At 41.5% G+C, this 12,084-nt stretch overlaps 1 long non-coding RNA gene across 1 annotated transcript; it reads right to left on the reverse strand.

Moving 5' to 3' along the window:
- Positions 1 to 4,962: 4,962 nt before the first annotated feature.
- Positions 4,963 to 5,356, reverse strand: LOC147888606 (uncharacterized). The gene is made up of 3 exons (XR_015542998.1): positions 5,284 to 5,356; positions 5,097 to 5,199; positions 4,963 to 5,024 (listed from the first exon to the last, which is right to left on the reverse strand). It is a non-coding gene; the product is annotated as an uncharacterized LOC147888606 (long non-coding RNA).
- Between the last annotated feature and the right edge of the window lie 6,728 nt (positions 5,357 to 12,084).

Genomic DNA, 12,084 nt, shown 5'->3' on the forward strand with positions numbered 1-12,084 from the left:
GTAGAGAAGGTGGAAAATGCTGTAGTTACTAGTGTAGAGCTAGCCCTCCAGAACAATAACAATTAGCCTTTAAAGGATCAATCTTTTCTTTTCCATCTTTCCCTTTCGTGGTTTAGCTCGATTGCTTGCATTGGTTCACATGAATGAATATGAAGAAGTCCAAGTTTTGTGCCAAAAATTGCCAATTCTTGCATTTCTTTGGGTCCTTTTTTGTTCAATTCTAATTTGGAAATCAGCTAAGAGATATCAATTACAAAATAGAATAAATGGTTGACTCGGTAGGTCTCTTTGTAATTAGGTTGAGGTGGCATTGATATCTAACACCCCCCCTCAATGTCCACCTGCAAGTGAACTTACTTTTTCGGCCCAATGCCAAGTCGATGAAGATGCCTCTCTAGCAAGTCTCTTCCAAGAGCCTTCGTGAAGATGTCCGCAGCATTCTCTGTAGTCGAACAGTACACCAAGTCGACCTCTCCATCCATGATGAGCTGGCGTACAAAGTGATATTGAATCTCAATGTGTTTTGTGTGAGCGTGGAACACCGGATTCTTTGCAATCACCCTGCAACTCTGATTGTCACATGATAACTGCATAGGCTTGTTTTGCACTGCACCCATGTCCCCCGAAATCCTCCTCAACCACACTGCCTCGCAAGAAGCAAAGCATGCAGATTTGTACTCGGCCTCGGTAGAAGAAAGAGCAACTGTGGGTTGCTTCTTGCTGACCCATGACACAACTCCAGATCCAAGTGAGAAACATTACCCTATCACTGATCTCTTGCTGTCCACATCTCCTGCCCAATCTGAGTCACAGAATCCAGTCAAGATGTTGCCCTTGGTATAGGTGATGCCATAATCAAGTGTGCCTTTGATGTATTTCAGCACCCGCATCCCTATCCTCCAATGGTTCTCCTGGGCTTATTGGAAAACCTGCTTAGTATACCAGTCGCAAAGCTGATGTCTGGCCGTGTGTTGCACAGGTAAATCAAGCTGCCCACAAGCCTTCTGTACTTCGCTTCGTCCACCAGTGGTGATGAATCCTTGTTTGAGAGCTTCGCGTCAACCTCCATAGGGGTACCAACTGTCTTGCACTCAGCCATGCCAAATGCCTTCAGTATCTCTCCAGCATACTTCAGCTGTGAAATGAAGATCTGTTTTGGCTCCTGCCAAACTTCAACCCCCAAACAGAAATGCATCAGTCCGAGGTCTGTCATTTCAAACTCTCTTCCTAGCAAATGCTTCGTCTGCGAGATCTTCTCTTCATGGTTCCCTGTTATGACAAGGTCGTCCACATAAAGGACCATGATCATACACCTGCCTCCTCTGAAGATATACAAATTTGCATCGCCATATCCGATTGCATAGTCTCCATCCACCTATCATCGCCCTGTGCCTCTTCAAGACACTTGGGTTCATTAGCACGGATCACTTCTGTCATCAAAGCATAGTTGACCAAGTGTTCATGCGCCCTTCTTTGCTCCTCTAATCTCTTGGACCGCGGCAGTGTTCGGATGGTTCCTCCTCAATGGTTGGAGGTTCTCTGGCGTCCAAAAGCTGCTTTACCCACTTCGGGAATGGCCATTGCTGTTGTGGTTCTGCAGGCTCTTCTTCATCTTCTTTGTCTTGAATCCTCCCAAGCACCGTTGGGGGAGTTCGGTCTGCTGTTGGTGGCGGTACTGGATGGATATCCTGGTCCTGGTTGTCTAGGAAGGAAGCATCCTCCTCCAATTGATGCGGCTATTTTGAGAAGACCACATTGCGACTTACAATTACCTTCTTGGTTACAGAGTTATAGAGATGGTAACCCTTCACCTCTTCACTATAGCCCAAGAAAATACACTTCCGGCTCTTCAGTTCCCATTTGGTCTTGGTAGCATCAGGGACATGCACAAAACAGTCACATCCAAAAACTCTGAAATGTGTAGCTGAAGGTTTCTTACCAGAAAAGGCTTGCAGTGGAGTCATCCCATTCATAGCCTTCGTGTAGCTACGATTTCGGATGTAAACTGCAGTGTTACATGCTTCAGCCCAGAAAGTCTTTGGCAAATCTTTCCCTTTCATCATACTCTGGCCCATTTCGTAGATGACGCGCATCTTGCGTTCTACTACTCCATTTTGCTGTGATGTATGTGGCGGGGGTTTCTACCTCTTGATCCCGTGACCTTTGCAGTAACTTTTGAATTCAGTCGATGTAAACTCTCCACCTCTGTCTGATCTCAGCTTCTTTAGAGAGAAAACAAGATAGTATGGAGAATTAAAAATTTGATTACTGTAGAACTGATACAATAGATGGTGATGCCTCCCAACCGTGCGCTCCTGTGAAAGAAGCTTTGATGGCGTGCTGGAAACAGTAGAAGACGGAGGCTGGATGCTAAGGAATCAGGGTTGTAGCTAGTGATGAGATGGGCTTCACGAGCTTGCTCTTATATAGCCACCAATCGTAGTCGGTTAGGCTCAATCGGGTGACCGACCTAGTCCGCCCAAAATGGTCGAATGGGGGTCGGAAATAGGCCACTGACCATATGATAGAACCGATGCGCAAAATAGAGTAACTAACCTACGGTTTTCTGTTCGACCCAGAGCCATCCAGGATCATCTGAGTCTCCAAACGGGCCCCGTAACCTGAGAGTGGGCTGCCCCCGGAAATGCTTCGTCTACCCTTAGTGCGGTCAGTCAAGGGATACCTTCTCGCACTTGCATGTAGCCTAGTTGGCGGTGTGCCAACTCTATCTGAAGCCGTCCAGCCATCAGGCCACACAAAACCAGGACCTACTGGATAATCGAGCTACTTAAATGCCTTCTCCTCATATGGGGGGCTTACAAGTAGAGTTAGCTGGTAGTTACATGAGAGTGGAGCATTGATATCTAACATTCGTCTCTTCTTCTTCTAGCTTGATGTCATTTAGATGAGGAGGCTTTGAAGCTATGGAGATGAAGGATGGGAGGTCATGTAGGGCTTAGATTTTAATGAAGTGAGATTCCGGGCCTTTTGATGTTTATATAGGTGGGATTCTAGGGCTTGCATAGCACTCCGTGGGGCCATTCGACAAGCTATTTACTGACATATCGCATCGCCCTCAATACCTCTCTTGCCATTATTAGGCAATGCATGTTGGGATCATGCTACATTAAAGTTATACTTATCTAGGTCTTTGGGACTAGTTCAACTCATGGTATGGTGTAACTGCCTTGTAAATGTTGATTTGCTAGCTAATGGCTCTCCCTTTATCATCTTGATGCCTTTGCTGCTGCAAAGTTGGTTTTGGTGAAGTTGATGTGCAACCACCACCTACTGTCATGTTTGCATTTTGCTCATTGCCCAGAATGTATAATTCATTCCGTTTGGTGCCTCATTACATGTGAGTAGATTTTCCTTGATGTCTAAATCATAGCCTTCTTTGACTTCTAGACATGCAAGCTTGTACTCTTTTTGGATCATACCTTGCCCATCAAGATTTGCACATCGTTGCCTTCTTGGGTTATCATGAGGGTTTTCCATCCCAAGTCGTGAAGCACCTTGGCCCCTTTTAGCCACAACCACCCCAACAACATGGGATACCTCCTTTTTCTCTCCATCTTAACGATATGAATGACATCAAATTGTTTTTCTTTCTTATGTATGGGCCTAGAGACTTGGAAGAAAAACCTTGCACATGAAGAATTTCTCGGCCTTACGGAGAGGGTAAGTCATCAACAATCCTAAGTCGAAGTTTGTGGACATGAGCAAAATCTTAGAAAGCCACACAATTTCGTTATAGTGTTAGATGGTCTTCAGTGGAGATGTGAAATTTGTAACAAAGTGCTCACGGGATCTGCAATAAGGATGAGCAAACATTTGTTGGGCGATGAGAAAAAACTCATAAAAAGTTACATGGGACTAGGTGCTGAGAGTGTTACTACCATCTTGCGAGATGTTACCCATGCAAATGTAGATCCCATGATAGAGACTAGTATATCACGTGAGGAGCCTGAAGTTGTAGATGAATGATAGCGTAACATGCATCTAAATCTAACCATTCCAATATAATGTGACTACGTTTAAATCTCTCCCTCTCTCTCTCTCTCTCTCTCTCTCTCAATCTAAGAAGCAAGTACATCTCACAATGAAAGGAAGCTAGAGATATAAATACCTAGCTACGATTTCAAGGACTTTTGTAAATGGAATGCATGTGTTGAAATAAAAAAGGTAGAATTAAAGCTATTTACATCTCCCAAGCATATTTACAATCTCCTTGGAATGGGATTCCAATTAAAAAAGTTTCTTATATGAGTAGCAAACATGAGTTCAACGTCAAGGGTTTTTTAATAGTTCTTTTTTAATTTTTAATAGTTATTTTAACCAAATCTTAAAAACAATTCCCAAATCTATATTGAAAGAGTTATTTTCATGGAAAAAATTTCCAAATCAAGGGCTTTACTATTACCCTTTGAACACTTTTGATATATAAATATGTTGTAAATTTGAGTGAGAATTTATATGCAATCTTATCATATCAACACTTTTTAGAGCTTGATGGGCATGAATTATAGTAATAAAACCTTCACTTTAGGGAATTTTCCCCTCAGGTGAGGTAGCTAGGATAAACAGTTTGTAGAGTCATTAATTTTGCACTATGATACTGCTCTTGACGAAAAATTTAAATCACTCTTCAAACAATTATAATGTTAAGCATACCTTACAAGGACTCATATGACACGACGAAGAATCTGAAGCCACCGAGAACACATATAGTACCAAAAAATTGTTTTATTGACAAACTCTGACAAGGTTATTGGTCCGTCAACAAGACTTGGGTCTCTGCCCTTTCTCCCCAAAATTAAGAAAAAGCCAATCAGGCTTTAGTTTAGCAGGGAGGGAGACAATTAAGTATGCAAGAATCTAACTTGGAATCAACGTGAGCAAAGGCACATGTCCGGGAAAGATATTCAAGCTTTAACCTTAATATTTCAGACCTTCATTCGATTAATATCGTTGGATCACAGCAGCATTCGTCCAGCAGGCAACAGCAACACAGGGCAGCCAAACTGCGCAAACAAAACAAAGTCACTATGACATCGTCAAATAAAAGCAATCGGTACGAAATACAACGAACTTACCAGCCCTGAAGAAAACCAGTGTTATTGTGTGCTGGACGCGGAGTATTCTGGGGAGGAGCGACAGGAGCTGGAGGTGGTTGAGGGAAGCCTTGTGGAGCACAGTCTGCGGCAAAGAAAAGGAGACCGAGGCTTAGAATAGCAGACAGCGCAATAGCCCAAAGTTCCAAACTAGGAAGAATTCCTGCACCTTGCTGAGGGTAACCGTAAGGCTGTTGGGGAGGGTATCCATGGGGAAGGGGAGGGGGGTAAGCGTACTTAGAGTCGTCAGCCATGATGATGTCGAAGATGGCGAGGATGGACGTCTGTATGAATATAATTGTTGTATTGCCGCGTAGAAGGGGGCTTTCCTAGAAAGGTGAGCTTGCCTTTACTAAAAGTTGTTTAATAATATGTACAAGCAGTTATTAATATCCCGGTCAAGGGTTGATCTACTAACAAAAGCCCGGCAATTAGCCAGAGCTCGATCGAGGTATATCTCCGGGGTTAGTCCATTCCCAGTATACCCCCTTTTTTAGCCAAGGGTTGCCCTTTTCGTCTCTCCTTTCTCTCTCTCTCTCTCTCTCTCTCTCTCTCTCTCTCCCCCCAATATATGTGTGTGTGTGTGTGTGTATAGGGTTTCACTGGTTGCCTCAATTTGACGCCCTCACGAAGCCTCTGCTGCTTGTCAATGTAGGCTTGTTGGGGGCAAAGAAGGGGAGAGTGGGGGGCAGGCGTGTGGGGTGGGGGAGTGGGCTCTCCCTCCTTCAATCCACCTAGCCATGTGTTCTTTACGTGAGCTCGTGATAGATTTGCTACTAAGTTGAGTTCTTCTCCCTTGCCTTTCATATGCAACCCATTGCATACAGACATAAGATGGCCATATCCATTAACATCCCACCTTGGTAGATGCTTTCAAGCTCTCTTCGTTTCCCACGGTCCACCTTACCATAACTAACCCATAAGCTTCCATGATTATGGTGGACTCCACATTTCCTTTCCCTCTCGAAACAAAATTGGGAAACCTCCTCTAGCGATTGCTTACCCTTTTCCATGTTGAACTCTCCTCAAGTATATCCTTCCACTTAACTAGACAATGTTCACATAATTAAGTTATTTGTGGCAATATATGATGCATCCTCATTGTTTCAATGATGCTCTTTTGCAGTACAAAAAGTACAGTGCATTATGGTCATATGGATGACATTTTTGCGTGGAACACATCGATTCAAAGAGAGTCGCATATGATTGTGGAGGGTCAACATTTGCTTGGGTGTAGCCAATCGTGAAACTATTTTCGGGGCCATTTTGGGGCCGCAACACGATGCACTCCTAGGTGAATATTTGAATTTTGCACGAGGCTCAATGAACTCTCTCCCTATTTAAGTGCAATGCAGACACAACTAAGAGCCCATTACAAAATCTAGCCCCAAAACTCTGTACACCGATCCACCTACTGTGAACCTATGGCATACCCAAAAGACTTTGGAATGTTTTTGTTCTATTTGAAAACAATGTTGGATGGCATCCTCGGAGAAATAGACTCGAAGAAGGAGGAAAATAGCTGCAAGGAGGACATGCTTCAGTGGTGGGTGTATTATTTGGAATTGGCACAGACGATGAATATTAATTTCGGCCCGAAGATGTATAGAGCGCAAAGACCAAAATGAAGAGGAACACCAACAAAAGGAGGAGTTACTATGGGCATATAAGTCGGTGAAGTCAAGCAAGCAGTGTGTAATCCGAGTGTGTGAAGAGGTCTGCCATTGTGCAGAAGACTGGCCTCAAGAGCTAGAGATGCTTGCTATAGAGAGGCTGATAAGATAGTTAGGAGTTGGAATTTCCTTGAAAAGAAAAATGTTGTTGTGTTTTGAAATAATAAAATTCTTATAGACATTTCTTGAACTTGTGGATATTCTCATGGTGCTCGTAATACTTGATTTTGTATCGACCTGCTTCCATGTTAGTACTTAAATGTTTTAAGTAGTCCGGTGGTTGAAATCTGACAGTTAACTATAACCAGTCTAAAGGGCACTAACACTAACACATTTTAGGATAGCATGGTAGTAGTGTGGGAATAGCATGGTAGTAGTGCAGGATAAGTTATCGCCAGTGCGGTGGTTGGTTGCACTAGGATATGTATAGCCACCAGCGTGGTGGTTTGCTTCTATTATTACAAGATGAATGGATTTGCAGGATGTGGATATTTGTTATGGGAAATCAGTATGGTGGTTGTTGGGATATACTAAAAACAAGCATGGGTTTTACCATTTGGGATTTACAAAAACAATATAATAAAACCAACACGGTGGTTGTTTGGGATATACTAAAAAGAGCAGTCTCAATACAAATTCCAATTTGTAGGACAAGTGGACATATTGTTTCCCTACAATGAGACTACATACATTTTTGCTCTCATGTTCAAGTTTGGAATGTGTACTACAACTTGAACACATAGTTTTCCGAATTCCGTTGAGCAATGCATAAGTTATGGATCATGCAAGATACCCATATACAAAAAAGTCCTTGTACCTCACCAAAAATGGCTACACCCAAGCAAACAATGACCATGGAGTCATGGCTAACTTCACACAAGATAGTCGAGCAAGTGGTTCGGATACCAATCTTCTCTCCTAATAGTTGGATTATTGTGGGACCATACGTGAAATCTATGAAGTGGATTTCAGACGATTTAGTATTTTCATTCTTGATGTAAAATGGTTTAGAACTATTTACAACAATGCCCATGTTACAGTCAGGAAAGACAGTAGTGGTTTCTTGTGATAGACTCCACCAAACTCTAGACCGATGAAAGTGATACTTTTGTTCTTCCCGAGGATTGTGAGCAGGTGCGTACTAATGATTTAATTAATCGAATTGTTTTTTAAGATCAATTGGTACACGTTCGTATAATTGATGGCATTTGAAACCCATCTTAATATAGGTGGTTTTTCATACGGATTGTTCTAATCCATGATGGTGGTATGTGATCCAAGTTGCACCACGAAGTAAATAAAATTTTAAAGATAGAGATGTGGATATGGAGATGCCACTACCAATGCCGGATCCAATTGATCCAGATGGGTATAGTGAAGAAGATGAAGATCACAATATGAGCTAAGAAGAAGATGCACATAATGACATCGTATGGGAGGAAGATGGAGATCACGATATTGAAGAAGAAGATGACGATCAAGAATCACCCGACTTTATTGAAAAAGGGGAATTACAAGATCAAGTCTTAGGTGAACATACGATGCCAAAGTACGATGATGATATAGGAGATCAACTCGGTATAGAGTTGGAGATAGACTTGTTTGGCACGTAGGACTTGGCTCATGATGAAGCCATTGATGTACATGCTCTTGATTGAACTTTTTCATCTCAAACTTGGACTTGAATATATGAGCTTCAAACTTGATATACATGTTCTTGTATTTTTATTCTTTCAAAGGATCAAACATGTATGAAAAGATTTTTTTTTTGGTCATTGGGAAACACTCTCTGTGAAACGTTCGTATAGGGAAAAACACTCTCTATAAAAGGTCGGTATAAAAAAGCGTCTTAGAGTTGGTATATACTGACCTTTACACTTCTATCAAAGGTCGATATATACTGACCATTACACTTCTGTCAACCAGCCATAGGAGTCGATATAGACCGACCATTAACAAGTCTGTAAAAGGTTGCTATATACCGACCTTTTTTATCCTACCATACATATCGTCGATTAGTGCACCGTGCGTGCTAAACATCGGTGCTTAATCATCAAAACAAGGCCCGTGTGTAGTACTGTACACGGACAGACATTCTGATACTTTTCACTTGTTTAAAAAAAAAATCTTTGTATTTGGCATTTGTATTGCTGTCAAAAAGTAGTATTTTACTACTAACACCCCAACTCCTAATGCAGCAACACATCATAAAACTAATGCCACCCACTATTATATTAACGCTAACTCACTGCTTTATTAATGTTGAGTTGCTGCACTAATCCATGCTAACACCAATCGCTTCTTTAATATAATGCTAGTCACTCTGCTAATGCTAACGCTGATGGGCTACATTACTAGGACCACAATATAAATAGCCAACCTCATTCTGCAGTGCTCACTTGCAGTTTTACTGAAAATATAACAAAAGTTTTCTTGAATTCTCAAAGCATCCAAAAGCCTCCAAAAACACTACACCCATACTTCATGCCTATCGCCTCCTCTCATTCCATCAGTGCTTAAGACCACTTCTCCGTAGAGGAACTCAACACCATTAACAAATCCTCATCAACACTCCATTCTTCCATTCTACCATCCTCATTAGCATTCCATTCTTCCTGCACTCTTTCCACCTCCCTCTTGGATCAAATGGAGCAAGATCTCTCCACCCAACAAGCTACACATGAGCCAGAGACCTCAACACAATGATTCACTACCCGTACTCTCCACAAGTGACCTATCCTGGATACAAAGGATGTACATAATTTATCAAAACCTCTCATTCACATGGATCGGGTGATTGCGAGCACTGACGAGATGATGAACCTCTCATGATGACATGCAGTCTTGGTCTCGTGTGATAATGGAGGCATCCCAATCATTGGGAACTAGGAGCCACCGGTCCCATGGTACTATACCTCTCATTGACATGGATTGGGTGATCACTCGCAATCATGATATGATGATCCCCCTCATGATGATGATATGTATATTCACTATACAATTGATGATGATGGGGGCATCATTATGGGTGCAAATGGGAATGCTATAATTTCATGAATGTACCAATCATGTGATATTATCATATGTTGAATTCGAAGAAATCATGATGGATTTCAAGTCACAACTGAAGGAAAAGAAAAATAATATACTCAAACGGTTGCATGAGGAGTTTCAAGTACTTGAGCATCTCACCTTTAATTTGGGTCATCCAAAATGGTAGATTGCTTGAAATATCTGAACGACATGATAAGAAAGGCATCAAGACAACCCCATCTATTCAAGCTTGCTCGTATTCAAAAAAATGATTGAAGAAGGCTACATGTATAGTAAAGGTGACATCTGATAAGCATAATCAACATAGGAGAGCTTATGCAAAATCTTGCGTCTAAAAAGTGTGCCATTAGGGGGCAAAGCACATTTTATGGAATGATTTGTAACCATATCTTTCCCTCCTTTCTCATACATCTTTCTCTACTAAGAAAATAAGTATCACTTTGCATACGCTTCTTCCATCACATCATCGCATAGACTTCTATAGCATATGACGATGAGTGGCATGCCAATTGACCTACACTTGAGCAAATGAACCTAGTCAAGAGCACTACAAATGGCATTACCACCTAGAAGCCTATTTGATGGCGATGAGGAAGAATCAAATATTCTTTGCCAAAACCCTAAACACAAGTCATTTAAAATGCAAGGTAGGGGACTTTGAAGCATGCAATTCAAGCATCCCATGGTACACGAATCACTACTATCAAGCGAAGTCGTGGTGCACAAGGAGACAACACCATGCTACCATCCATCGACAACATGGTGCTGTTTTCTCTTCGTGCATGTGTGTTGTGCTTGAGACGGTGCTGAGAGCATAAAGAATGATGATGTTGCTCCAAAATTTTCTAATCACAATGCAAAATTCTCATCCCACCCTAAAATTACAACCATCAATCAAAAAACAATGTGAGGTGCTCCCCTTGATTTTTGTATTCCACAATGCTTGCATTTCCACTCAATGTAGTCATAAACATTAATTAAAAAGGCCCATTCTAGACCATGTGACTTGTGTTTCTCCCCCTATGCACGTGGAATACCTCTTTGAGAGGATTGTGACACCTGCATAAATCCTCTCCCCGTATCTTGGTAAACAATCTCACAGAGTGGATCAAGCGTTGGGGTAGTGTCCATTTAGGCATTGAGATCCTCTTCTACAAATCCTTGTTTAACCCTAGGAACATTATCAAGCATGTGAATAGTGGCTTGGGCATGACTCAATCCATTTTGGCATTGAGATCCTCTTCTGCAAATCCTTTTCAACCCCAAAACATTATCAGGCATATGAATATTGCCTTGGGCATGACTCAATGCATCCATAGTTTGCTTGGTCACAACTTGTCTTGAAGGTTGTGGATGAACATTTGTAGTTACGAGCATTTTCGATTGTGTATTTGTAGTCGCTACTCATACTCTAGTTTTGCTCACATCATTAACATCTCATCTCCGCCTTCTCTTCATGCTTTATTAATAAATTAGAACAAAATCAAAATATCACAACTCTACACTACGCATAAATCCTTAGCTCAAAACTCCTTCGTAAAAATTGCATTCATTGTTGGCACTCGATCATGGTCCACAAGTTTTCCAAAATGCAAGGAGTTGGAGTATAGACCACCCCCAAGGGCACACAATAAACTTGCATCCACTAGCACTCGTGTTCATGGTTTACGATTTTTCTAAAATGCAAGGAATTAGAGTAGCAAACCACACCCACAATTATAATGAATGCTAATTGACACTCGCCTACTTAGCCTTACCACTATGATCTAGATTGTGGTTTACCTTTCTATCCCAACTTACCAAATGGTTTATCGGGATATGAAGCACAATCGGATCGAATGAAGAGCCTGTATTTCCCTTTCCACCAATACATAGTAGCGAGTTGTGCGGAAACTATGAATCTGTAGCTAGCAATACCGTCGATACTGTAGTTACTACCGGTGGTAATATGATGACACAATAGGATATGAACCACAATCAGATCAAATGAAAAGCTTGTATTTCCCTCTCTACAAATACATGAACCCTTAGCTAACAACACCGTTAGTATTTTGAGCTACTCCCAGTAGTAATACGATGGCAATCGGTGCTAATATTGTATTATCACCAATTATACTACATACGATAATAGTAATTGCTGGTTATATTTACATTACCATCGGTAATATATGTACTAGTGTCGGCTATGTGAATACTACCGGTGGTAGTCTACTAGGTTAATGTTTCTCACTTATTTTTTCTGG

Source organism: Dipteris shenzhenensis, chromosome 21 (genome assembly GCF_047967505.1).
Source record: "Dipteris shenzhenensis isolate YYH24624 ecotype China chromosome 21, Dip_SZ_1.0, whole genome shotgun sequence".
In the NCBI taxonomy this organism is placed as follows: domain Eukaryota; kingdom Viridiplantae; phylum Streptophyta; class Polypodiopsida; order Gleicheniales; family Dipteridaceae; genus Dipteris; species Dipteris shenzhenensis.